Source organism: Solanum dulcamara, chromosome 9 (genome assembly GCF_947179165.1).
Source record: "Solanum dulcamara chromosome 9, daSolDulc1.2, whole genome shotgun sequence".
NCBI classification, from domain to species: domain Eukaryota; kingdom Viridiplantae; phylum Streptophyta; class Magnoliopsida; order Solanales; family Solanaceae; genus Solanum; species Solanum dulcamara.
Genome location: NC_077245.1, coordinates 62452415 through 62476691, shown reverse-complemented (window position 1 = coordinate 62476691; position 24277 = coordinate 62452415). Strand labels below are relative to the sequence as shown.

The 24277-nt window shown below is 40.6% G+C and overlaps 1 protein-coding gene across 2 annotated transcripts in view; it reads right to left on the bottom strand.

Moving 5' to 3' along the window:
• Positions 1-238: 238 nt before the first annotated feature.
• The window catches only part of LOC129902432 (uncharacterized), a 64612-nt gene continuing 40573 nt past the window's right edge, over positions 239-24277 (bottom strand). Inside the window, exon 10 of one of the 2 annotated variants that reach the window (XR_008770099.1) lies at positions 239-257. The gene's annotated coding sequence lies outside the window, so the exon portion shown is untranslated. Of the gene's footprint in view, positions 258-21880; positions 22543-24277 lie in introns of those variants that run through there. The other variant, XR_008770097.1, reaches the window with a different exon arrangement.

The window sequence follows — 24277 nt, the reverse complement described above, 5'->3', positions numbered from 1 at the left end:
AATCTCAATAGAAAGGAGAACTCAAGCAACATGTCCAAATAATCGGAGCTACAAATGAATGTCTAAAACATGCCTACTTTAATATAGATGGGGGCATAAGACATGTTTATATCTCACCCAAAGAAGAAAGAAATCTTCATACTAAAGAACATAGAACTCATGTTAGTTCCACTCTTGAGACATTTGGACTCACCAATCACGTGATGGTAAAAAACAACTCTAGCCACGAGCAAGAGCATGAGTGTAATCGTCAGACCCTACATTATGATACAATATAGACAAAAGTATACGTTAGTACATGAAATGCACTAAGTATGTGAGAAGCATTCATGAACAATGATAATAGGACATACATAATAAGAATGTGAGATTCATGACCAATATCTTTTAAAAGCATGAGTAAAACTTTAAAAATATTTAAACATCATAATCATTGTCAATGCATCATAAAATCGACATAAGAGATCATATCATAACATATACTTTGGTGTGGGATAGGACCTTAACCGACATATGAGATTATACGAGCTATAACATAAAATCTGGTGTAACTCCCACATAGATAAGACAAAGGCTACTTTCCAAGGTAGACTCCGTGAGAACATCTTAACAACATGATCTATATATAGATCTACTTGCTAGGATGTAAAGGCAAACATACACAGACAACATAGTTAGGGACTAAAGGTTGCTACTAGGATTCTCTTGTGTAGCAACTTTGGCTGCCAGACCAACCCCACCTTAAAGTTCTCTCGATGCTTAGTCATTATTCCAATGAAATACATTAAAACATAATCACTGACATCATCATGAAAGTAATCTTAAGAATAGCTCATAAACATGATTGATTCATACAAGAATGAGAAACCCTTTCAATCCTTATGAATCTGTGATTATGTGAGAAAATCTTTTCACCTCTTTAACATGATTGTGTGAGAATTACCTTTTACACTATAAATACTTGCTTGAAATATCATTGAAACATAATTCATCATTAGCAAAGGTTTTCATAAGATATTTCATTAATTCATGGTCATAGCTTCATATGTTCATTCTTGAAAATAACATAATGCATGGGTGATTGGCAATCAATTCAAAAACATGCAATTCAACTCAATTTATACGTAATTAAATCAATGACAATGAGATAATCTATGATTGAAGTGTCCCAATTCAATATCATGAAAATTAGGGCTTTGAAGTAGAAATTAATAAGAAGAATTTAGAGAATACCTTGGGACTCCATGGATGGAAGGATCCATGGATGAATTCCCACATACCTTGATCAATTGAGCCCTAAATGCAAAGATTATGGAGACTTGAACTTGACTCCTCTTGAACCATAACTTGTCTTAAAGATGAAACTCTTGGGAGAGTATTTTAGAGAGATAAATACTATAATTAGGGATTGGAGAGTAAATGAGAGGAATTCAAAGGGTTTGGGTAGTTATAGTCGTATGATTTAGGCTTAAAACGATGAAGCTTTGTCATCAAATGAGTCGAAATTGACTTAAATTACCTCTCTCAAAACTGGCGGAGATGAGTTGGGTAAGACTGGTTGGGCTCGCCAAGTCGCCAACTTCTCTGTTACCTCGCTAAAGTCCTAAATTCTGAGGGGAAAATCTTCAGATGATTTTTGCGAGCAAGGTCTTAGCCTAAGGTCGTCAACATTGATCCTAAAAAGGAATAAATTTAAGTCAATACCATAACCAAGGCCCATAGCCTAATCTAAGAATTTCAAGAGACTACTCTAGTCTAAGTCTCAACTGGAACAAAGAAAATGAATTGGAAGGAAGAAAAACCTATACTCAACAAGTACCAACCTAAATCACATATAATATATACTAAACGATATCTAATCAAGCTCTGTCAAATTGGGAGATTGTAGCCTACCTTGAAATCGATCATGTGCGCTCTGAATCCTCTAGTTTGAAGCTTTCAACCTCTGAATCACGTCCAATTACCTTCACGCTAACAAAATATTGATCACGAAGTCAATATCGATATTTGGATATCAAAATTGCATTTTTCGAAGACAGATCCAAAATTGGGTAAAAAGGGATTATGGGACCCACAATGGAAATTCAAAAATTGACTACTTGGAAAAGGTTCAATTGAGCTTACTGAACTTGTGTCCAAAAATAGGAAACAATTTAATGCTCAAAAGGGAAGAAATCAGCTCATGCAATTTATTCACCATTAAAGCTTAAGAAAGGACGGAGGATAGCATATAAAACTCGAAAAATACCTCAAATGGAGGTCCCTTGACAATCCCCGTTCACTCCAATTTATAGCCACAAACTTCCGGAACACACTTGACTTTTAATCACCCAAAATAGTTTTCTAGAACTTGACATATCAAATTATGAAGAAATGAAGGAATGGCTGGAATTTAATAACCAGCACTGGTCGCAAAAGCCAACAAATTATCGCTAAAGAGACCATCGATTTAGCCACACTTGGTCGCAAAAGTGACCCCCGCCTAGGAGGAGCTTGTCTCTAAAACGACAATTGGGTTGATAAAGAAGTTGTCGCAAAAGCTAACTTTTGGTCGCCAAAGCCATGGCATCAGAAACCAGAAAAACAAACTAAGTGTCCCAAAACTTCAAACAAGCCTTCACAAATCATTCAGAGTCCAAACAACGCAAACCAAAAGTGCAAACCAATTGTAAGAGACATTCTAGACTCAACGGCACAGTCAAAATTTCCATCCAAGGTCATCTCAACAAAACCTGGGTCCCACACCCAAGAATTATTTTAAGCCAATATTTACAAACGGACTCAGAATGAGACCGAGAACCTCCCAAAAGGTCGTCCTAGACCAAACTCAATATTTTGGAGATAACCACCCTAATGGAATTCTAACCCGAGCATATTTACCAAGAATGTTGACCATAGTAAAATTTAGGCTAAATCTTAAAGGCTAATACGTCTAATGGCTCAAACTCGCACCGAAAGCTTTGGGACTCGATCCAAATATGCTACTAGCCTAAAACAATCATTTCGAAGCTGATAGAATCATGAGAATTCCACTCTAAGGTCGTTTTTCTAAAGTTTTGACCAAATTCAATCATTTAAACTCCAAGAGCTTAAAAACACAAAAACTGGCATAAAACCCAAACAAACGATCAGGCGACCGAACTGTCAGTGCCAGCAAATTATAAATGACTTGGGGTCGCTACAGGAAAGATCTAAACGTTGAAAAGATCAGGATATAGAGAAAATGACCTGGAAGGTTATTACAACATACACTACTAAAAGAGGTTTCATTCGCAAAAGTAAAAGAACAGTTACAGCCTAAAAGCATGAAAAGATAAGGGTACAGGGCTAGCACGCCCCACCAGAACCTTGGACATCCTTTGGGGTCAAACAACGTCATCACATAACTCAGGCTGAGAGGAAGATCCTCAAATTGACTTCAAACTCCAAAAGCTCCTCCAATTCCCTTATGGGCTCTTACCCTCACTCAATTAGCCTGAACATGATCGAAAACACCAGATTCATCTAAGGAAAACCAAAATCATAAAGAAACCAATGAAATGAGGAACACAGAATCATGGCAGACGCAACTCAACTCATAATTTTAAATACTTGCCTTATGCTCCAAATTTATCTTCTCCTAGCCACCAAGGGAATTTTGCTGGTCCTTAGCCATCCTGAATATCTCCAACACCATCTGAGATTCTCTTATAGAACCATACAACAAAAACCTCAAAAGAGTCACATATTTCAATGAAACATGTAAGTATGGCAATAACAAAAACAAAGAAAGCAGCCTAGGGCAAAGCCCAAAATTCCAATCTCAACATCAAAAACCAACAATCCAAGATGAAACTCACTTTTTGGAAACTGAAAACTACACTCCAAAGGACGATTATTCCAAAAATGGCAAAGCCGCACTGAGCCAAGCTCCAATGACTTACTTCTACCATAGTAACTTCCAAAAAGCTGGCACTATGTGCCCACAAACCACTCTGCCACCATAAATCTAAGCCAACCATCCTAGCCCAAGGGAAACCAAGGTGGTAGGTGCGTACATACATGGACAATCGATCGGTAATGGTCCTATGGCACCAACTCCCACTCCCGGTAAGCTACCTAATAGGCAAAAAATGAACCTTGCATCCAAAACAAATTCAAAATCACAGATTCCACAAATTACTTTGGCCCCATCCTATAGATGAACCTTCTAAACAACTTTCCATCCTCCAGCTTAGGCTACATCTAAAGCCAACAACGGCACTACTGCTCTAACTCCAAATGAAAACCAAAACCTCGAGAGCTACCAAAATAACCACATGGAACTAACAAAAGTAGTAACAAGGCACAATGGAAGATCACATTTCCTAAATTCTTAACTAGCCATAGTCAGCACCAAAACCCTTAAAAGGATGATTACAAAAGATTGAAACGAATGCACTACCACCTCGCAACTGAGAATAAGACTAAGGTAAAAGTAAGAGATGGTTAACTAGTATTACCATACTACCTTTCTAACAACTCCAACAGCCATAAATCACCTAACTACCAATAAACCCAAACACCAAGAATGCCATAAAAGAACCAACCATGTAGGTAAAAGAGAGCAAGACTCAACTTTGCAGTCTTAGGGATGAAAATACTAATAAGGAATAAGGAATTATCGACGAGCGCGATCTACTGCAACTCCAAAAGGCTATACCTCTATTCACATACTGCCTCAAAGCTTAGCCTTTTAACTACAAATCAAACAAGGTTAGCAAGCGAGGATAGCCATCTAAGATAAGAACTATAATGGAAGAAGAGAGATACTAATCCAATGGGATGGCACGCTAATAAGGCGACCTTCTTAGTAAACTAGATACACCGGCATCACCACTCTAAGAATTAACAAAGCTAGTTTAGACACCTATCTAACAAGGATCGACACCATAATAATAACATCAGAAAGGGAGATAAAAAGGAACAACTAACTATCCCGACTACAAACTCATAACACAGCCACCAAGGCAAGGGCACGAGGAGTTACCCAACCACACTTCTCAAGAGAAAACTCGACCTAGTCGATCTACTACTAAAACAAATCAACTACAACATTAACACACACACAAGTGTAAGTAAGGATACCACCACATTCATGAGAAAAATAACCAGTTTAAATAGGCACATATAGGTATGAAAATCCTAAAACCACACAACATAAACAAAGAGGGAAAATAATGAAATTGTATAATATAACTAATACCTGGATCCTCAACCTCTAGTCGGCCTGTATAAGCATAGAACGGATCATGATCGACCTCATCCTGAATACCTAAAGTACCACCAGTAACACTCTGAGCACTACCTCTAACTGGAGGTGACATGAAACCACGAGACTGACTTGGTTGAGCAAATCACAAGTAGGTCCTATGTAAGAGACACTCTCTACACTGGTGGCCAAGTTCCCCATAGATGTGGCGAGGTCAGACTGCTCTCTCTTAGGGAGTAGGAGAAGTCTAGAAAATTTTCAAATATAAACTCTAGCTTGGGGAACTCGTGGGACCAGTGATCAAACTCCCCACAATCATAGCAATATCTATAGTCTGAAACCTGATGGGAAGAATGCGACGAACCCCTGACTGACTTTACCGGAGTCCTACGACACTTTGTAACAAAGTGGCCTACCTCACCACACTCATAGCTATTGTAACACCCCTCAAAATTTTCCCTAAGATTCGGGCCTTCTTTGTATACGTGTGGGGGCCATCGTATTTATTTCGAAGTATGTGCTTGAGTTAAGATGAGTCCCTGAGGAATTTAAGAGCGTTGGAGGTGATGTGGGGTCATTGAGGACTCCTAGGACCGAGCTAAGCCCAAAAGATCCGTCGTGGCTAAGTTTTGGACGAGTTCATGTAAGGGTCGACTTTTAATGACCCTATCTTTTGAAAGACGTCAATCTGGGTGGCCCACGACCTATCAAATTAAAGGTCGTCGAGTCTTCTTTCCAACGCCACCAAGAACGTAAATTTTGGAGTTCGGAGTCAAAAGATATGACGATCCTAAGATGAACTAGCACGACAGGAATTTCATTTTTAGCCTGGGTTGCAACTGCTGGGGAAATGGCCTTGGCGCTGTAAGGGCACGATGCGCCACTATCGCACCAGAAACATGCCTCAGTAGTTTGGCCCTTGGCGCGATGCGCCACTAAAAGTTGTGCAGGGTTTTCAGGCCAAATTCCCAGAATTCAGAACAATGGGCTTGGTGTTGTAAGGGCGCGACGCGCCACTATCGCGCCAGAAACATGCCTCAGTAGTTTGGTCCCTGGCGCGACGCGCCACTAAATGTTGTGCAGGTTTTAGGCATAATTGGCCTTGGCGCTATAAAGGCGCGACGTGCCACTATCGCGCCAAGGGCGTTTTGGCCTAATTTTCAGAATTTGGAGGAAGGGCAATTTGGGAATTGTCCCAAATTATATATACACAAGCCTTGTACATTTTAGGACCATTTATTCAGCCCCCACTCTCTCTCTAAAAGCCCTAGCTCCTCTCTCTTCTCTTCTTCTCCATTTCCAACAAAAAGGAGTCCAAGAACTTCAAGATTTGAGTCCTCCATTGAAGACCCAACTACAAGGTTTTCTTTAAGTCTTCACTAAGGTATGTAAGGCTATCCAAAACATGGGTTGAGTTCACCCATGTCCCCTATTCTTGTTTTGAGGTTAGATATTCATGGAAATGGAGTTCCTTGGTATGGTACATGTTTGAATGAGTTTTGTTCCCATCTTATTTGATTATTTATGTGTCAATGTTGTTGAGCTAAGAGGTTACTAAAATGAGCCCTTATGTGAGTATGAGATGATGAAGAAATGAGTTGCTAAATATGTTTTATTGATATTCTAAATTATGTAGGTTTGATAAAGGATGTTATTTTTTTCTTAAACATGTTGCTTAATATGAAAGGTCAAATTTAGAGTCTTGAAATTGTGATGAGCCTCAAATGTTTCTCAAACGGATGGAGGTAATGATTGGTTATATCTATATGATGTTATATATGTGCATTTAAAACCTCTTTTGAAGATATGATTGAGATTTGATTGTGATAGAGTAGATGAGTTGACAAGGTAGTAATGAGACTTGTCGATATGATTTGATTGAGTTGATTGGATGGAGTCTTATGAGCATTGAGTCTTGGGAGGAGTATCGAGCACCAAATTGGGCAAGAGTATAGTCCATACTCGAACCCAATAACTGTGTCGCCAAACGTAGGGGGGATGGAACCGTTAAAGTCGGATGCTTCCCCGAGAGATTTGTCCTGACATTATAGGACCTGGTTGGATTGGATCCATGATTTGTTAATTCGTTCATGCCCTGGCAAAGTATGAACGGACGCGGCAACAATGTCGGTTTGTTGTACTTTCACTGGCTCATAAGTGATGGTTGTCGGTTAAGAGAAACTCCCAAATAGGTTTTGATAGTACTCTGAGTCAGATTGAGTTGAATTGTATATGATTGGTCCAGTCTAAATCATATCCTTGTTTAGACTTAGGACATTTGATTGAGTTGTCATTCCTTTTGAGTTGAGCTCCCGAGTTGATTGATTCTTCCTTGATGATCGTTGTATTCGGCCATTTTACATACTCGTACATTCCATGTACTGACGCCATTTGTCCTGCATCGTTTCATGATGCAGAGATAGGTACTAGAGATCATCAACCGGCGCCCCGTTGAAGATCCACATACACTTCCAGCCAGTCGATGAGTCCTCCTAGTTCCCGGAGGATATTGGGCCTTCTTGTACAGTTTTGTTGTCCTTTCTTCTATTTAGATTGTTGGTAGCCATGGGCTTGTCATTAGCACCTTTTAGACTTGAATAGAGGCTTCATAGACTGGAGTGTGGGGAGGTCGAGCGGTCATCTTGGGGAGTCCTATTTTTATTGTCTTCTCTTGATTGTAAATGTTTGGCCTTCGGCCCTTATATTATGAAAAGTATTTCTTTAAATTGAGCCCCTGCTTAGAGAATGTGCTTGAATGAAGGAGTGACTGGACCAGGTGGTTCGCTCGGAGGTCAGAAATGGCCTTCGGGTGCCGGTTACGTCTAGGGTACCCTCCCGGGGTGTGACAAACATAGTATCAGAGCCCAGAGTTCAAGTGTCCTAGGGAGTCTATGAAGCCGTGTCTAGTATAGTATTGCTTATGGGTGTGTTGTGCACCACACTTATAATCAAGAGGCTATAAAACATTAGGAATTGTTTCACTTCTTTCATACTCTGAACTCGTGTGATAGAGTTAAACTCTATAAAACTCCTTTCTAATTCGTGCGTTTGTACGTTACAGATAATGCCTCCTAAACGTACCGCTAGTCAGAGGAATATTGATAATGCAGGGATGCCACAGTCAGAGGCACGCCCAGCAAGGGCTAGAGGCCGACCCGCGAGATATAAGGAGGCCTCTCAAGTGCCATTTACCCTACCTGCACCCACATCCGAGGCTGAATTTCGAGGGGCAATTGCAATGCTCACGCAACTAATGGTTGCCCAAAGTGGTAATCAGAGTTCGCCGACTCTCAGCTCTAGTTCCCAGGAGCCATCTGCTGCCGTTAGAATTAGAGACTTTTTGAGGATGAATCCACCGGCATTCACGGGTTCTAAGGTCGATGAAGATCCCCAAAACTTTATCGATGAGATGTGGAAGATTCTGAAAGCTATGCATGCTACGGAAATCGAGGGGGTCGAGTTGGTGTCTTATCAACTCAAAGATGTGGCAAAAATTTGGTATAACCAATGGGAACAGAGTAGGGGTGAGGATGCTGAATCTGCTAGATGGGACGAGTTTGAGGGAGCCTTCCTTGACCACTTCTTTCCCCGAGAATTGAGGGAAGCGAAGGTGGAGGAATTTGTTAACCTGAAACAGGAAGGTATGTCGGTTAAGGAGTATGGCCTAAAGTTCATCCACCTATCCAGGTATGCTCTAGAAATGATTCCTGATGTGAGGTCAAAGATGAGGAAATTCGTCTCCGGATTGGGGAGGCATGTGAAGAAAGAGTGCAAGGCAGCATTGTTGATCTCGGATATGGATCTTTCCAGATTAATGGTGTATGCTCAACAGATAGAGGAGGAGAAAAGAAAGGACAGAGAAGAGCACCTGAACAAAAAGGCGAGATAAGTTGGGCATGAGAATGAGCAGAGGTAAAGCAAGGGCAATAGGTCCTTCTTCTAGAAGAGGCCTTCCACCTATGCCTCATCTACCGCCAGTGCATCGATACCGCAGAACAGGTATGATCGGCAGGGACAAAATCACCAGAATTTCAGGCCACAGGGTTCTCAACCCCAAGCTAGCATGGGTCAGGGTGCGCAAGGGAAGACACCATGTGTCAAGTGTGGTAAGCTTCACTTGGGAGAGTGCAGAGCGGGAAGGATGGGTTGTTATAAATGCGGCCAAATAGACCATTTTCAGAAAGAGTGCCCAGGATGGGGGAACAGAGCCCAGTTCTCTACCACCGCACCACCGGCTAGAGGTAATCAGAGGGGCACTACTTCAGGCACCAGCGGAGGTACCAACTGCCTATATGCCATGGGTAGTCGCCAAGATCAGGAGAACTCTCCAAACGTCATGACGGGTATGATTCGAGTCTCTTCTTTTGATTGTTATGTATTGATGGATTCGGGTGCCACCCTATCTTTTGTGACTCCTTATGTGGCTAGTAAATTCGATAAAATTCCTGAATGTCTTCTTGAGCCTTTTAGTGTGGCCACTCCTGTCGGTGATTTTGTCTTAGCTGAGAGAGTCTATAGAGATTGCACTGTGTCAATTCATCACAGGGATACCTTGGCTGACTTGGTTGAGTTAGACATGGTTGATTTCGACGTGATCCTTGGCATGGACTGGCTTTATGTCTGTTATGCCTCTATTGATTGTAGGACTCAGATTGTCACATTCAAATTCCCGAATGAGGTTGTCATAGAGTGGAAGGGTAGTCCAATTGCGCCTAAGGGTAAGTTTATTTCATACCTTAGGGCTAGGAAGATAATCTCAAAAGGGTGTGTTTATCACATTGTCCGAGTGAAAGGTGACAATATTGAGTCTCCATCCCTTGAGTCGGTTCCGATTGTCAATGAGTTTCCAGATGTCTTTCCTGAAGATCTGCCTGGAGTCCCTCCTGATAGGGAGATCGACTTCGGGATTGATGTTCTTCCTGATACCCAGCCTATCTCAATTCCTCCATATAGAATGGCTCCGGCTGAGTTGAAGGAGTTGAAGGAGCAGCTAAAGGACTTGTTAGATAAGGGATTTATTAGGCCGAGTGTCTCACCATGGGGCGCTCCGGTCCTATTTGTGCGGAAGAAGGATGGGTCCCTTAGATTGTGTATCGACTACAGGCAGTTGAATAAAGTCACCGTAAAGAACAAATACCCTCTCCCCAGGATAGATGACTTATTCGATCAACTTCAAGGTGCCACTTATTTCTCAAAGATAGACTTGAGATCCGGCTACCACCAGTTGAAGGTGAGGGAATGTGATATTCCGAAGACTGCTTTCCGGACTCGTTATGGCCACTTTGAATTTTTGGTCATGTCCTTTGGGTTAACTAATGCCCCCGCCGCTTTTATGGACCTCATGAACCGAGTATTCAAACCGTATCTTGATATGTTTGTGATTGTATTCATAGATGATATTCTGGTTTACTCCAAGAATGAAGAGGAGAACGCCTATCATCTTAGAGTCGTTTTACAAACTTTGAGGGACCAGGTATTGTATGCAAAGTTCTCTAAATGTGAGTTTTGGCTTGCATCAGTGGCCTTCTTAGGCCACATTGTATCTGGAGATGGTATTCAGGTTGATGCTCAGAAAATTGAAGCTGTGAAGAATTGGCCTAGACCCACATCCCCAACAGAGATAAGGAGCTTCCTGGGTTTGGCCGGGTACTATCGAAGGTTTGTAGAGGGATTCTCATCCATATCATCACCATTGACTAAGCTGACCCAAAAGAAGGCTAAGTTCCAATGGTCTGATGCTTGTGAGGAGAGTTTCCAGAAATTGAAGACCAAGCTAACCACTGCTCCTGTCCTAACCTTGCCCGATGGAACAGAGGGTTTTGTGATCTATTGTGATGCATCCATAATTAGTTTGGGTTGTGTGTTGATGCAAAGGGGGAAGGTGATAGCCTATGCTTCAACACAGCTTAAGCTTCATGAGAAGAATTATACAACTCATGACCTTGAGCTGGCAGCTGTGGTGTTTGCACTTAAAATCTGGCGCCACTACCTGTATGGAGTGCATATCGATGTATTCACCGATCACAAGAGCTTGCAATACGTCTTTAGCCAGAAGAAACTCAACCTGAGGCAAAGGAGATGGCTTGAGCTACTCAAGGACTATGATATGAGCATCCTCTACCATCCAGGTAAAGCTAATGTCATTGTTGATGCTCTTAGCAGGTTGTCTATGGGTAGCACTGGCCACGTGGAGGAAGGAAGGAGAGAATTGGCGAAAGAGGTACACAGATTAGCCCGATTGGGAGTTCATCTGGAAGAGAACAATGAAGGTGGAGTTACTATTCAGGATGGGTCTACGTCTTCACTTGTGGCAGAGGTAAAGGAGAAGCAAGACCAAGATCCCATCCTTCTCCAATTGAAGGGAATTGTTCACAAACAAGAGGTAATGGTTTTCACCAAAGGGGGAGATGGTGTGCTGAGGTACCAAAATAGATTGTGTGTGCCGGATGTCGATGATGTTCGAGGGAGGATTATGGCTGAAGCGCATAGTTCTAGATACTCTATTCATCCGGGTTCCACAAAAATGTACCATGACTTGAGGGAGATCTATTGGTGGAGTGGGATGAAGAGAGATATTGCGGAATTCATTTCCAAATGCCCGAATTGTCAACAAGTGAAGGTTGAGCATCAAAGGCCATGTGGTTTAGCCCAAAACATAGAAATCCCAGAGTGGAAGTGGGAGATGATCAACATGGACTTTATTACAGGCTTGCCGAAGTCCCGAAAGCAACATGATTCCATTTGGGTGATTGTGGATAGAATGACGAAATCAGCTCACTTCTTGGCAGTTAAGACTACTGACACCGCAGAAGATTATGCGAAGTTGTATATATAGGAGATCGTCAGATTGCATGGGGTCCCTTTGTCTATCATCTCAGACAGAGGAGCTCAATTCACTTCCCAATTTTGGAAATCCTTTCGGAAGGGATTAGGTTCGAGGGTGAACTTGAGTACAGTCTTCCATCCCCAGACAGATGGCCAAGCAGAGCGCACAATTCAGACATTGGAAGATATATTGAGGGCGTGTGTGCTTGACTTCAAGGGGAATTGGGATGATCACTTGCCTCTCATAGAGTTTGCATATAACAACAGCTATCATGCGAGCATTCAAATTGCTCCTTATGAAGCCTTGTATGGGAGGAGGTGTAGATCGTCCATTGGGTGGTTTGAAGTTGGTGAAGCCGAGTTGATTGGGTCGGACCTTGTTCATCAAGCCATGGAGAAGGTACGAGTTATTCGACAGAGGCTAAAAATGGCCCAAAGCCGCCAAAAATCTTACACCGATGTGAGGAGGAGGGACTAAGAGTTTGAGGTGGATGATTGGGTGTATTTGAAAGTGTCACCCATGAAGGGTGTCATGAGATTTGGAAAGAAGGGGAAACTTAGTCCTCGATATATTGGTCCGTACCAAATTTTGAGGTGGATCGGGAGTGTTGCTTATGAGTTGGGCTTACCCTCAGAGCTAGCTTCTATCCATCCGGTGTTCCACGTTTCAATGTTGAAAAAGTGCTTAGGCGATCCCTCGTTGGTAGTCCCCATTAACAGCGTTGGAATTAAGGATAGCTTGTCTTATGAAGAGGTCCCAGTCCAAATTCTTGATCGCCAGATTTGCAAACTGAGGAACAAAGAAATCACCTCGATCAAAGTTCTGTGGAGGAATCAACTTGTTGAGGAAGCCACATGGGAAGCGGAGGAAGCCATGAAGTCTAAATATCCACATCTATTCGTGCCTACCGAGGAGAATATTGAAGGTAATGACCATTTCCTTGACTCGAATTCATTTGTACCTTTTTGAGTTTTGATTGATATTTGATTGAGAATTTGATTGATTGAATGACTGAGTTTTTATTGTGATTTGTACCCCGAGTCCATTCTTGGTTGCTCGTCATTCGAGGACGAATAATCCCAAGGGGGAGATAATGTAACAGCCCTCAAAATTTTCCCTAAGATTCGGGCCTTCTTTGTATATGTGTGGGGGCCATCGTATTTATTTCGAAGTATGTGCTTGAGTTAATATGAGTCCCTGAGGAATTTAAGAGCGTTGGAGGTGATGTGGGGTCATTGAGGACTCCTAGGACCGAGCTAAGCCCAAAAGATCCGTCGTGGCTAAGTTTAGAACGAGTTCATGTAAGGGTCGACTTTTAATGACCCTATCTTTTGAAAGACGTCAATCTGGGTGGCCCACGACCTATCAAATTAAAGGTCATCGAGTCTTCTTTCCAACGCCACCAAGAACGTAAATTTTGGAGTTCGGAGTCAAAAGATATGACGATCCTAAGATGAACTAGCACGACAGGAATTTCATTTTTGGCCTAGGTTGCAACTGCTGGGGAAATGGCCTTGGCGCTGTAAGGGCGCGACGAGCCACTATCGCGCCAGAAACATGCCTCAGTAGTTTGGCCCTTGGCGCGACGCGCCACTAAAAGTTGTGCAGGGTTTTCAGGCCAAATTCCCAGAATTCAGAATAATGAGCTTGGCGCTGTAAGGGCGCGACGCGCCACTATCGCGCCAGAAACATGCCTCAGTAGTTTCGTCCCTGGCGCGATGCGCCACTAAAAGTTGTGCAGGTTTTAGGCATAATTGGCCTTGGCGCTATAAGGGCGCGACGCGCCACTATCGCGCCAAGGGCGTTTTGGCCTAATTTTCAGAATTTGGAGGAAGGGCAATTTGGGAATTGTCCCAAATTATATATACACAAGCCTTGTACATTTTAGGACCATTTATTCAGCCCCCACTCTCTCTCTAAAAGCCCTAGCTCCTCTCTCTTCTCTTCTTCTCCATTTCCAACAAAAAGGAGTCCAAGAACTTCAAGATTTGAGTCCTCCATTGAAGACCCAACTACAAGGTTTTCTTCAAGTCTTCACTAAGGTATGTAAGGCTATCCAAAACATGGGTTGAGTTCACCCATGTGCCCTATTCTTGTTTTGAGGTTAGATATTCATGGAAATGGAGTTCCTTGGTATGGTACATGTTTGAATGAGTTTTGTTCCCATCTTATTTGATTATTTATGTGTCAATGTTGTTGAGCTAAGAGGTTACTAAAATGAGCCCTTATGTGAGTATGAGATGATGAAGAAATGAGTTGCTAAATATGTTTTATTGATCTTCTAAATTATGTAGGTTTGATAAAGGATGTTATTTTTTTCTTAAACATGTTGCTTAATATGAAAGGTCAAATTTAGAGTCTTGAAATTGTGATGAGCCTCAAATGTTTCTCAAACGGATGGAGGTAATGATTGGTTATATCTAGATGATGTTATATATGTGCATTTAAAACCTCTTTTGAAGATATGATTGAGATTTGATTGTGATAGAGTTGATGAGTTGACAAGGTTGTAATGAGACTTGTCGATATGATTTGATTGAGTTGATTGGATGGAGTCTTATGAGCATTGAGTCTTGGGAGGAGTATCGAGCACCAAATTGGGCAAGAGTATAGTCCATACTCGAACCCAATAACTGTGTCGCCAAACGTAGGGGGGATGGAACCGTTAAAGTCGGATGCTTCCCCGAGAGATTTGTCCTGACATTATAGGACCTGGTTGGATTGGATCCATGATTTGTTGATTCGTTCATGCCCTGGAAAAGTATGAACGGACGCGGCAACAACGTCGGTTTGTTGTACTTTCACTGGCTCATAAGTGATAGTTGTCAGTTAAGAGAAACTCCCAAATAGGTTTTGATAGTACTCTGAGTCAGATTGAGTTGAATTGTATATGATTGGTCCAGTCTAAATCATATCCTTGTTTAGACTTAGGACATTTGATTGAGTTGTCATTCCTTTTGAGTTGAGCTCCCGAGTTGATTGATTCTTCCTTGATGATCGTTGTATTCGGCCATTTTACATACTCGTACATTCCATGTACTGACGCCATTTGGCCTGCATCGTTTCATGATGCAGAGACAGGTACTAGAGATCATCAACCGGCGCCCCGTTGAAGATCTACATACACTTCCAGCCAGTCGGTGAGTCCTCCTAGTTCCCGGAGGATATTGGGCCTTCTTGTACAGTTTTGTTGTCCTTTCTTCTATTTAGATTGTTGGTAGCCATGGGCTTGTCATTGGCACCTTTTAGACTTGAATAGAGGCTTCATAGACTGGAGTGTGGGGAGGTCGAGCGGTCATCTTGGGGAGTCCTATTTTTATTGTCTTCTCTTGATTGTAATTGTTTGGCCTTCGGCCCTTATATTATGAAAAGTATTTCTTTAAATTGAGCTCCTGCTAAGAGAATGTGCTTGAATGAAGGAGTGACTGGACCAGGTGGTTCGCTCGGAGGTCAGAAATGGCCTTCGGGTGCCGGTTACGTCTAGGGTACCCTCCCGGGGCGTGACAGCTATCATCATCCATACCAACTCTCTAAAAGGACCCAGTTGGAATAGGATGATCTCCAACCCCTGAAGGACCAAAATGCTCACCCCAAGAAGTCTAACCTAAACTCTGTGCATTGTAAGATCTATGACCTACCTCAGAACCTCCTGGAACTTGAAGTGTTACCTTCATAGGCTTGATGGGTCGAGAAGAAAGATGACCCTTACTGAACTAATACCTCAAAGTGGGCTATTGTCACCATTGTGCTGATAGTGAGTTGTCTCACCACCATCTCTTGAAGCCTCAAGGCATGCTTAGTTTATGGCCCTCACATGATTAATGACCTAGGAAAATATAGACCCAGCCTCTATCATGTGCTCTAATGCCAAACGAAGTGGTAAAGACAACCCCTTAACAAACTCCCAACTCATATTTGGTATGCCCAAATTACACCTCATCAAAGAGATATAAAGCGGTCATTGTCAAATATAGAACCTAACTAAGTTGGGGTCAAATCCCATAGGGAATAAGGCAATAACTAAGCCGTATGCAGTTATTTTACTGTTAGTTACTTATTTACGGAACAAAAAAATAGAAATATGGGGAAATTTTAGGATGTTGTTTTGAATCTCAACATGTAACAAAAGACGATTCACAATAACTTGAATTGTATATTTATGAGAGAATTACCCAGGTTTTGTGTTCACCAAGACTCTTAGGCCTATACTCGGGTTAATACAGAACAATTCTTTGCATTACATGTACATCCGTTTATCAATCATTTAATACACTTAAGCATTTCTCAACCATCTTAAATGCATGTTATTTCCATTCTTTTAAACTAAAATTGTTTCGTTCCTATCAATGATAATTACTCAAAGTAGTTAATCTTGTTACAGAATTAACTATTAGATAAATGTACAGTTTGAATTGTTGTTGTTAATTCTTTTTCTAGTTTTTACAATTTGTACTCAAACAAGTCAAACCCAGGACAGGTTCTAATGTTTTCAACCACTAGAAATTGGTTAGTATGAAAGAATTAACAAGATGCACAATTCAATATTCAAATTATTCTGTATAAAAACCCTAATTTTAGGTCAACTCATCATGGATTCCACAATCCTAGGTTGTTGGGTTTAGCCACTCATGATTATGAAGACAATAAATATAATTGCATTCATCCAAGGAATAGTTACTTACAAAAGATGAAACAATCAACACTTTTATTTCACAATTCAAGGTTCTCATTCAAAAATACTTCTTCAAGCAATACTATACTCTGTATATTCCAAAATCAAGATGATAATAATAAAACCAAAAAGTTTGAATTGATAGTCTAAGGAAATAGGAAATTCAAAATTCAAAAACGTTTTTCCAATGTCCACCAGATGGTAGGCCTGACAGCCCGTCACAAATGAGATAGTCTATCACTCACGTCGTCAATGCTATATAATATTGATGGTTTATGGGCCCGTTATGATATTGAGAATGCTGGCACGTCAATTATATGATGGTCGTCGGGCCTTACCATCATAACTCTTCTTCTTTGCATCTCTTTTGTTTAAAACCGACGGTAGACTTGATGGCTCATTAGAAAGATGACGGTCAGTCAGATTTGACGTTATAAACCTATATCTTTGGCATATATTCTATTTAAGCTTGACGATGTAGGTGATGGCGCATCATGATTGTGACGGTCTTTCATACCTACTGTCAGGTGTCTATGTTGCAGCTCTTTGCTTTATTTTGTACTTTTTTTCCTTTTTCGTTGATTTATTTCCTTGAGACAGTAGAAAACTATTAAAACCCTTTATTGTTGTTTAAGAACTAGAATTTATTCCTTGTTAAACATATCAAATGTTTTGTCAAATACCGACATATCAACACCCTCAACTTAGTTATTTTGCTTGTCCTCAAGTAATTCCTATGACTTACATTATAGACCTACAACTATCAATGTGTACAATAGTCTCAAGTTGCCTATTTCTCACAAGCATGCATATTCATCAAGTATTACATTAACGCAAAAGGATCAAGGAATGACATCTGACTATCAACAAATAACTTGGCATACACCATTCATGCTTTTGTTGACTATCAATGCACAATAGTACAAACTCTTGCCTTCACAACAAAGAAGTCCTTTTTCACACATGTATCCAGATTTGTTTATGAGGGACGAACAAGACACACACACTCAGAATAAAGTTCAATGCAATGAACATACAACCCATAGGCTTGCCTTTATTATTTTCACAATAGCTTTACAGACACATGGAGTAGGATCACTATAGGAATTTATTCGTCTTGTAACATAGGCTCAGATTAAAGGTAGGATACATTTGGGAAAAATGACTAAGTGCTCCTTGACACCGCTTTTCTTTGTTTTTGTGCTTTCTTTCACAACCCTCTTTGCTTCTTCTTTTTATCTCAATTTTGGTATTTTGGATGTCCGGCAATCCCCTTTCTTTTTTTATATGGCGATTTGTCGCATCCCCAAGTTCTGATTTCTATCAACCTATCTTTATTCATACCCCACTATAATTTTGCTTTAACCCATAGTAGCCACCCTCAACTTAGGCATTTTTCCTAAACCAAGGTACATAATATCCAAGGAGGGACCAGGGCCAAAGAAATAATTTTAAAATCAACAAGGAAACTAAATAGGCTAACAATATTTACATTGTTGAGACTCTTAAACATGTCGGTTCTGCTAGATAGCAGCTAAAGAAAAATAAATACGACAACAAAAACCCCTAAGCGGTATGACAGACTCATAGGTGCACTCCCCCCTCCCTCAAAACATATGCATTGCCCTTAATGCATTACAAAAATAAATTAGTAAAGCTCAGAGAGATGGATTTACCGGCGAAGCTCTAAGCTTTTGAGGTGGGCACTTATGGTGGGGCATCAGACTCCCCAATAACTGCAGCAGTGGTACTGGTGGTGTCTGGCACCCCCAATAGCATGGTCGGATATATATTAGAAGAAGGAGAGTGAGTATGCGACTCCTCAGCAAGCTCAACTCCCATGGTCGGAGTAGCCTCAGCCGCCAAAGTACTAGATGATGCTCCAGAAGGACAGGCTCGCAGCTCCACGTATCTTATATCCTCATCAAGCCTCAACAATCTTCTCCCTCTCAATACTCTCCAACTTACTCTCACAGCGGTGCCTCTTTTTCCCTCGTCTCCTATCATCCTCATCTCCACTTACCGAGCACGTTTTTGAGGTTGTAGGGACTGTACTCAAAATATCAATAAATGGCTCCTCCCCCTCCGACTCAGCAACATCCAGAGTTGGGAACACTTCAAGTTGTCTCTCACACAAAGCCTAAATATTCGGCTGAGCTTGTGCTAAACCACCTACAAATTTTGCTAAATCGGGAACGGTCAGCTCACGCAGCCTATCATTTACTCAGGCCTCCATGTCATCCATATGAGCCTGCAAATCACAGCATGGAACCAAGGCTGCTACAATAGCTCTGTCAATAAATGGGCCAAGCTGCTCAGTAAATAATTTGATCTTCTTTTCATGTCGATCCACCCTTTTCACAAACCGGACGATGTTTGCCCGTGTGAAAGCATACACTGATGGCTAGGCCAAGGAAGAAGTTATTTCATAAGTCTCACCTGGTGTACAAAGAGAATAGGAGGCAGATAGAGTTGGAATCGCAGTAGTTGTGCCTGTGAATGTTGTTGGCTGCTTGGATGTCATGGCCCCAACCAGAGGAGTTAGTCCAAAAACTTATTACATCATCTTTTGCACTCACATCTCAAACCTCGACTCATCCTTAATCTTCTCAATATTAAATTTCATTTTCACCTCAATCTTCTCATTGATTCCTACCAGAATGGGAACCCCTGCTACTTTGCACAATTCAGTAATCAAGCATGGGAAGGGGAGTGATATGTACGGCCTCCGGACCTTGTACCTGATCTCCTCAGAAATAATCCAACCAAAATTCATCGGTACTCAGGACAAAAGACTAGCCATTGTCACTGCCTTCTCCTCAGCCAACGTATTATTACCACCAATGGGTAGCAACCTATAGCGCACAACAACCTATCAGAATTTGGCCAGGAATGTCCAAGATGATTTATGGATTCTCTCCCTAGTATTATTCAGCCATACCAGATTACCTTTTGTCATCACCAATGCAAATGATGGCCTCTAGTCAAATCATGTGTTTATCCGATGATCGAACTCTATCGTCCTATGTGGTGGTGTATAATCAAGGCCGAACAAAACCCGGTTGATCATGGTGGAATTAATCTGAACCTGCACCTCGCATATCGGAACTTGATCTAGCACATCCAACTATAAGACCCTGTAATTTGAAAAGTCAAAAAATGGGGATCAAAAGATGATTTCCCAAAAAACTCATCATTTTGGCACCAGGTGGTCTTCACGATGCACTCTACGGATTGTGGACAGGACCATGGGTCGATAAGGGCCACCGTGGTCCAAGCCTTACACTCAAGGTTTTAGAGGTGATGTCCACGAGGGGCCACCACAAGTTGTGGTGCAAACCACAAACCATTATGCCCTCCATGGTGAAACTACCTGCAGGCCTTGATAGGCCCCGCACCATACCCTCTTTTCACGGACCGTATTGCTCTCTACAGACCGTGATGGTCTTCGTGGAGGAAGTCCTGAAATCAATCCTTTCTCTGAGTTCAAATCTACCACCACGAATACCACCATAGGTCATGATGATGTTCACAGACCGTGGTGGATCCTCTGTGCAACCCAGTTCTCAATTTTAAGTGAGGGTATTTTGGTCTTTTCCTATATTTTATTAATAAATATGGATGTTTTAGGACTTTATTCTCATTTATTAACTACCCTAAGCCCTTATAACTCCCTCATTATCACCCTAATCTCCTAAATCAAAATCTTCTCTCAAAAAGTGTGCTCTCAAGCCCTAATCTCCTAAATCAAAATCTTGTCTCTAAAAGTGTGCTCTCAAGAGTCCTCTTTTCTCTCAAGCAAATTCTAGGGAAAATTTAAAGGTCAAGATTTTATTCACTTCAATCTAGGGATTCTAAAGGTCAAAGTATGTGGGACTTCATCCATGGTACCTTTCACCCATGGAATCCCAAGTTTACTCTCCAAATTCCTTATGATTTTCATTCAAAAAGCCCTAATTTTATGATAATGCATTGCTTCTTCTTATTAATGATATATTCTATGATTATTATTAAATTATGCATCCAATTGATATTATCTTCATGAATTATGTATGAGTTGATATAGAAGATATGATCATGTAAATTTTCAATCCAATTTCATGAATTTCAGGTAAATTGCTTATGTATTCATATTTATATCTTAATTTCAAGCATAAGCTATGATCACAAATTTCAAGTATGTAAGCATGTTTTATGAATAAGGGTGACCTAAGACCCTAATAATGTTTCATGAAAAGGATTTGTAATGATGGAAGGCCTACACCCACACAACATGAATCATATGATAATGATCTATTCTTTTGAACAAGTCTATGAAGTATTATTATGAAAAACCTATGATTTTTTACAAGTATGATTTATGATATGATATGTATTTCATGGGATGTTGACTTACCACCGAGAGGAATTTTAGGTGGGGACTTGACCCAAGGGGTCCCTACTAGCAGTCTCTAGTCCCTTAACTATGTTACCACCGTAGGTTGCCAATATGGCCTAGCTAGTGGATCCACATATAGAATATGTTCATGTTATATGGAGTCTACCTTGGCAAGAGCCTCCCCCTTTTTCAATGTGGGGATCATCGAATTTTATGTAATAGCTTGTATGGTCTTAATGTCTGTTACGATTATCTCCCAAATATATATAGTTCTTATGGTAATGAAATTTTGATGCATTGACCAATGAGTTTAATATTCTAATGTTGTCATGACTTATTTCATGTATCTCATGATTCATAATGACCTTGCATCTCATGATTCATATTGACTATGTCTTATGTTTATTGTTATGCATATTCTCACATACTTAGTGCATTCCATGAACTAATGCATACTTTTTGCCTACATTGTATCATAATATAGGATTTGACGATCATGTTCATCCTCCTCCCACTCGTGGCTAATACTTACTATTGTGTTGTTGATGAGTCCTCAAGTTTCGAGGACAAGACACTTTACTTCTTATCAGCTTATGACTTCTTTGCATCTTTCATATTGGGTGAGCTAGGAGATTATCTTATGCTCCCATCTAGTAGTAGAGACATGTTAGATAGTAAGAGTCTATGTTGTCGCTTTCTTATTTTGAGACTTATGTTTCTATTGAGATGTTGCTTCCGTATCTTTGATCTTGCTTATTTACTTTATTTACCTTATGTATGCTCATGAATAATATGCTAAGAGGCTTGGTTGGAGTCCTTCGGGATTCTAATTGCATGTCACGGCTAAGCCCCAGTTTATGTCATGACACCAACTCCCCTTTTGGTGGCTTACCCTTGTTATCCAGTGTCGCCGCTTAGTATGCATAGAACTCACGAACCATTGTCGTAAAGTATGCACCTGGCCCCTCCGTTATCCAATCTAACTTATATGCCTTGAACCTCGCTTCAATCTCAGGAGATTCGGGAAGGTCGGATGCGGGAATTCAACCTTCCTCAATAATGCTTTGTTTCAAACCTCCATTCATTGTCTTTACAAGCCCATCTTTGTAGTATTGTGCAGCCCCTTTGATGGACCACTGCACAGCATCATGAAATTCGAGGTTTTCTGTCTTAATTGAGCCACCTCGGACAGGTTCTGAAATGCCAACCCCTGCTGCATTCACTGGTGGTGGTCATTCTATAGCAGTCTCCCTCATCAGACTAGGAGTACCCCGATGTTGCCGGGTTGAAGCTCTAGTGTTTGATGTTGTAGTAGTGTTACCCGAAATAATTGCCCTGGTGTCCTCCTCCAACCCGTTGGACTCATCTAATAACTGTTGTTTTGAGCGCCTTTGTGCACCACTACAGGTTCTTTTCATCTTGGGCGTCATTGGTACCTGTTGATGGGAAATGTTAGTGCCCATGAACATAGTAAACCAAAGAAGGAACTTTAAAATTTAAGGTGTCAGGAACAAGTGACGGCAAGGTTGACGTACCATCACAGGTTCAATAGACCGTCAGCTCTATCGTCAGTGTTCCATTATATAAGAGAATTTGTTTGATGGTGGAAGTGACAGGGTTTCAGAGGTCTGACAGACCGTCAAATCCACCGTCACTTCTAACCAAAACCTTTTTATTTGATGCATTTATGACGATAAATCTGACGATCTATCACATGTGCGACGACCCGTCAGGTCCACCATCACTGCTATCTATTGATCTATTAATTAAGGAAGCTATGACGAATAATCTGATGGCGTATGACATGTGCGATGGTCCATTAGGTCCACTGTCACTGCTATCCAGTGATCCTTTTAATTAAGAAAGCTATGACAATCAATCTGATGGCCCGTCACATGTACGATACGTCAGATCCATCGTCACTAATATCCAGTGACTCCTCTTTAAGAAAATAGCTTGTTGACAAATCACATAATGGGCCATTACAGGTGCGACGGGTCGTCAGCTGCATCATCAAAAACCACTTTCACAGCTGGGGGTCTTCGGACAGCACCCTATATCAAGTTTTCAACAACAGTAACGGGTACTCAAACTTTCCCTATGTACTACAATCACATAATTACAAAAATGACAATTTGCCTTATGTAATTTTTCTTTTTCAAAATGTAATTGACATTACTATTAATTGTTCAACGTTAGGTAACTTAATTAAGTTTGTCTTATATATGTTAGACCTACAATCATAAATCTATAATGGTGTTTTGGTGCTGTTTTGTTTTGGGCGTGGTCCACTTTTCTTGGAGAAGAGTGTACAAGTGCATGCTATGAATTTAGGGATACAATGGGATACATTTATGAACAAGTTATTCAGATACAGATATTCAATATTAAATATGCACTAATAAATTATAAATAAATTAATAGAGATACTAAATAAATACATGTATCTAGTACCAAATCAATATATTTGTGTTACACTGATGTATCCAGTGTTTCACAGTTGTAAATTTAACCCTTGTATCAATAAAAATGTATACAAATTTAAATTTAAAAAAAAATACTATCTACTTTTTATTAAGAATATTTTAGAATTTTGAATTAAACAATTCAAATTTTCATATTAATAAATAAAAATTTTAAAACAACATCAAGATAATGAATTGCAAAAAAATGTTCAACATCTTCTTACTAGAATGAATCCTTGCTTGTATAAATATTAATATTACTATATGTGTGAAGTTAGACGTTTAGTGTCTCTAAATACTATACCAATAAATACTAAGATTTTAGAGTTACATTTAGATTCAATGTTGGATCTAGTGTTGAAGACAACGGGTATGCACATTTGAGTTGTATAGTGAGGATTATCCCGATACTCCAAAATTCTGATGAAGACGGTGCTAATGACGACTTTAGAGGTACTTATGATGATGATGAAATTACGAGGAGCGAGGAAGATGTGGAGGATAACGCTTTGGAGGAACATGAGTATGAAAAGGATGTGGACAAAGTCGAGGTCGAGGTCGAGGACGGAGAAAATGAAGATGGTTATGACGCCGATGAGGACGATGGAAAAGATGATTAGTTTTATTTAGCTAGTATCTTCTTTTAATGCTTCCCAATTCCTCTATTTTATCCCCATTTTCTCTTCTAGCTCATTTTAATTTCCTA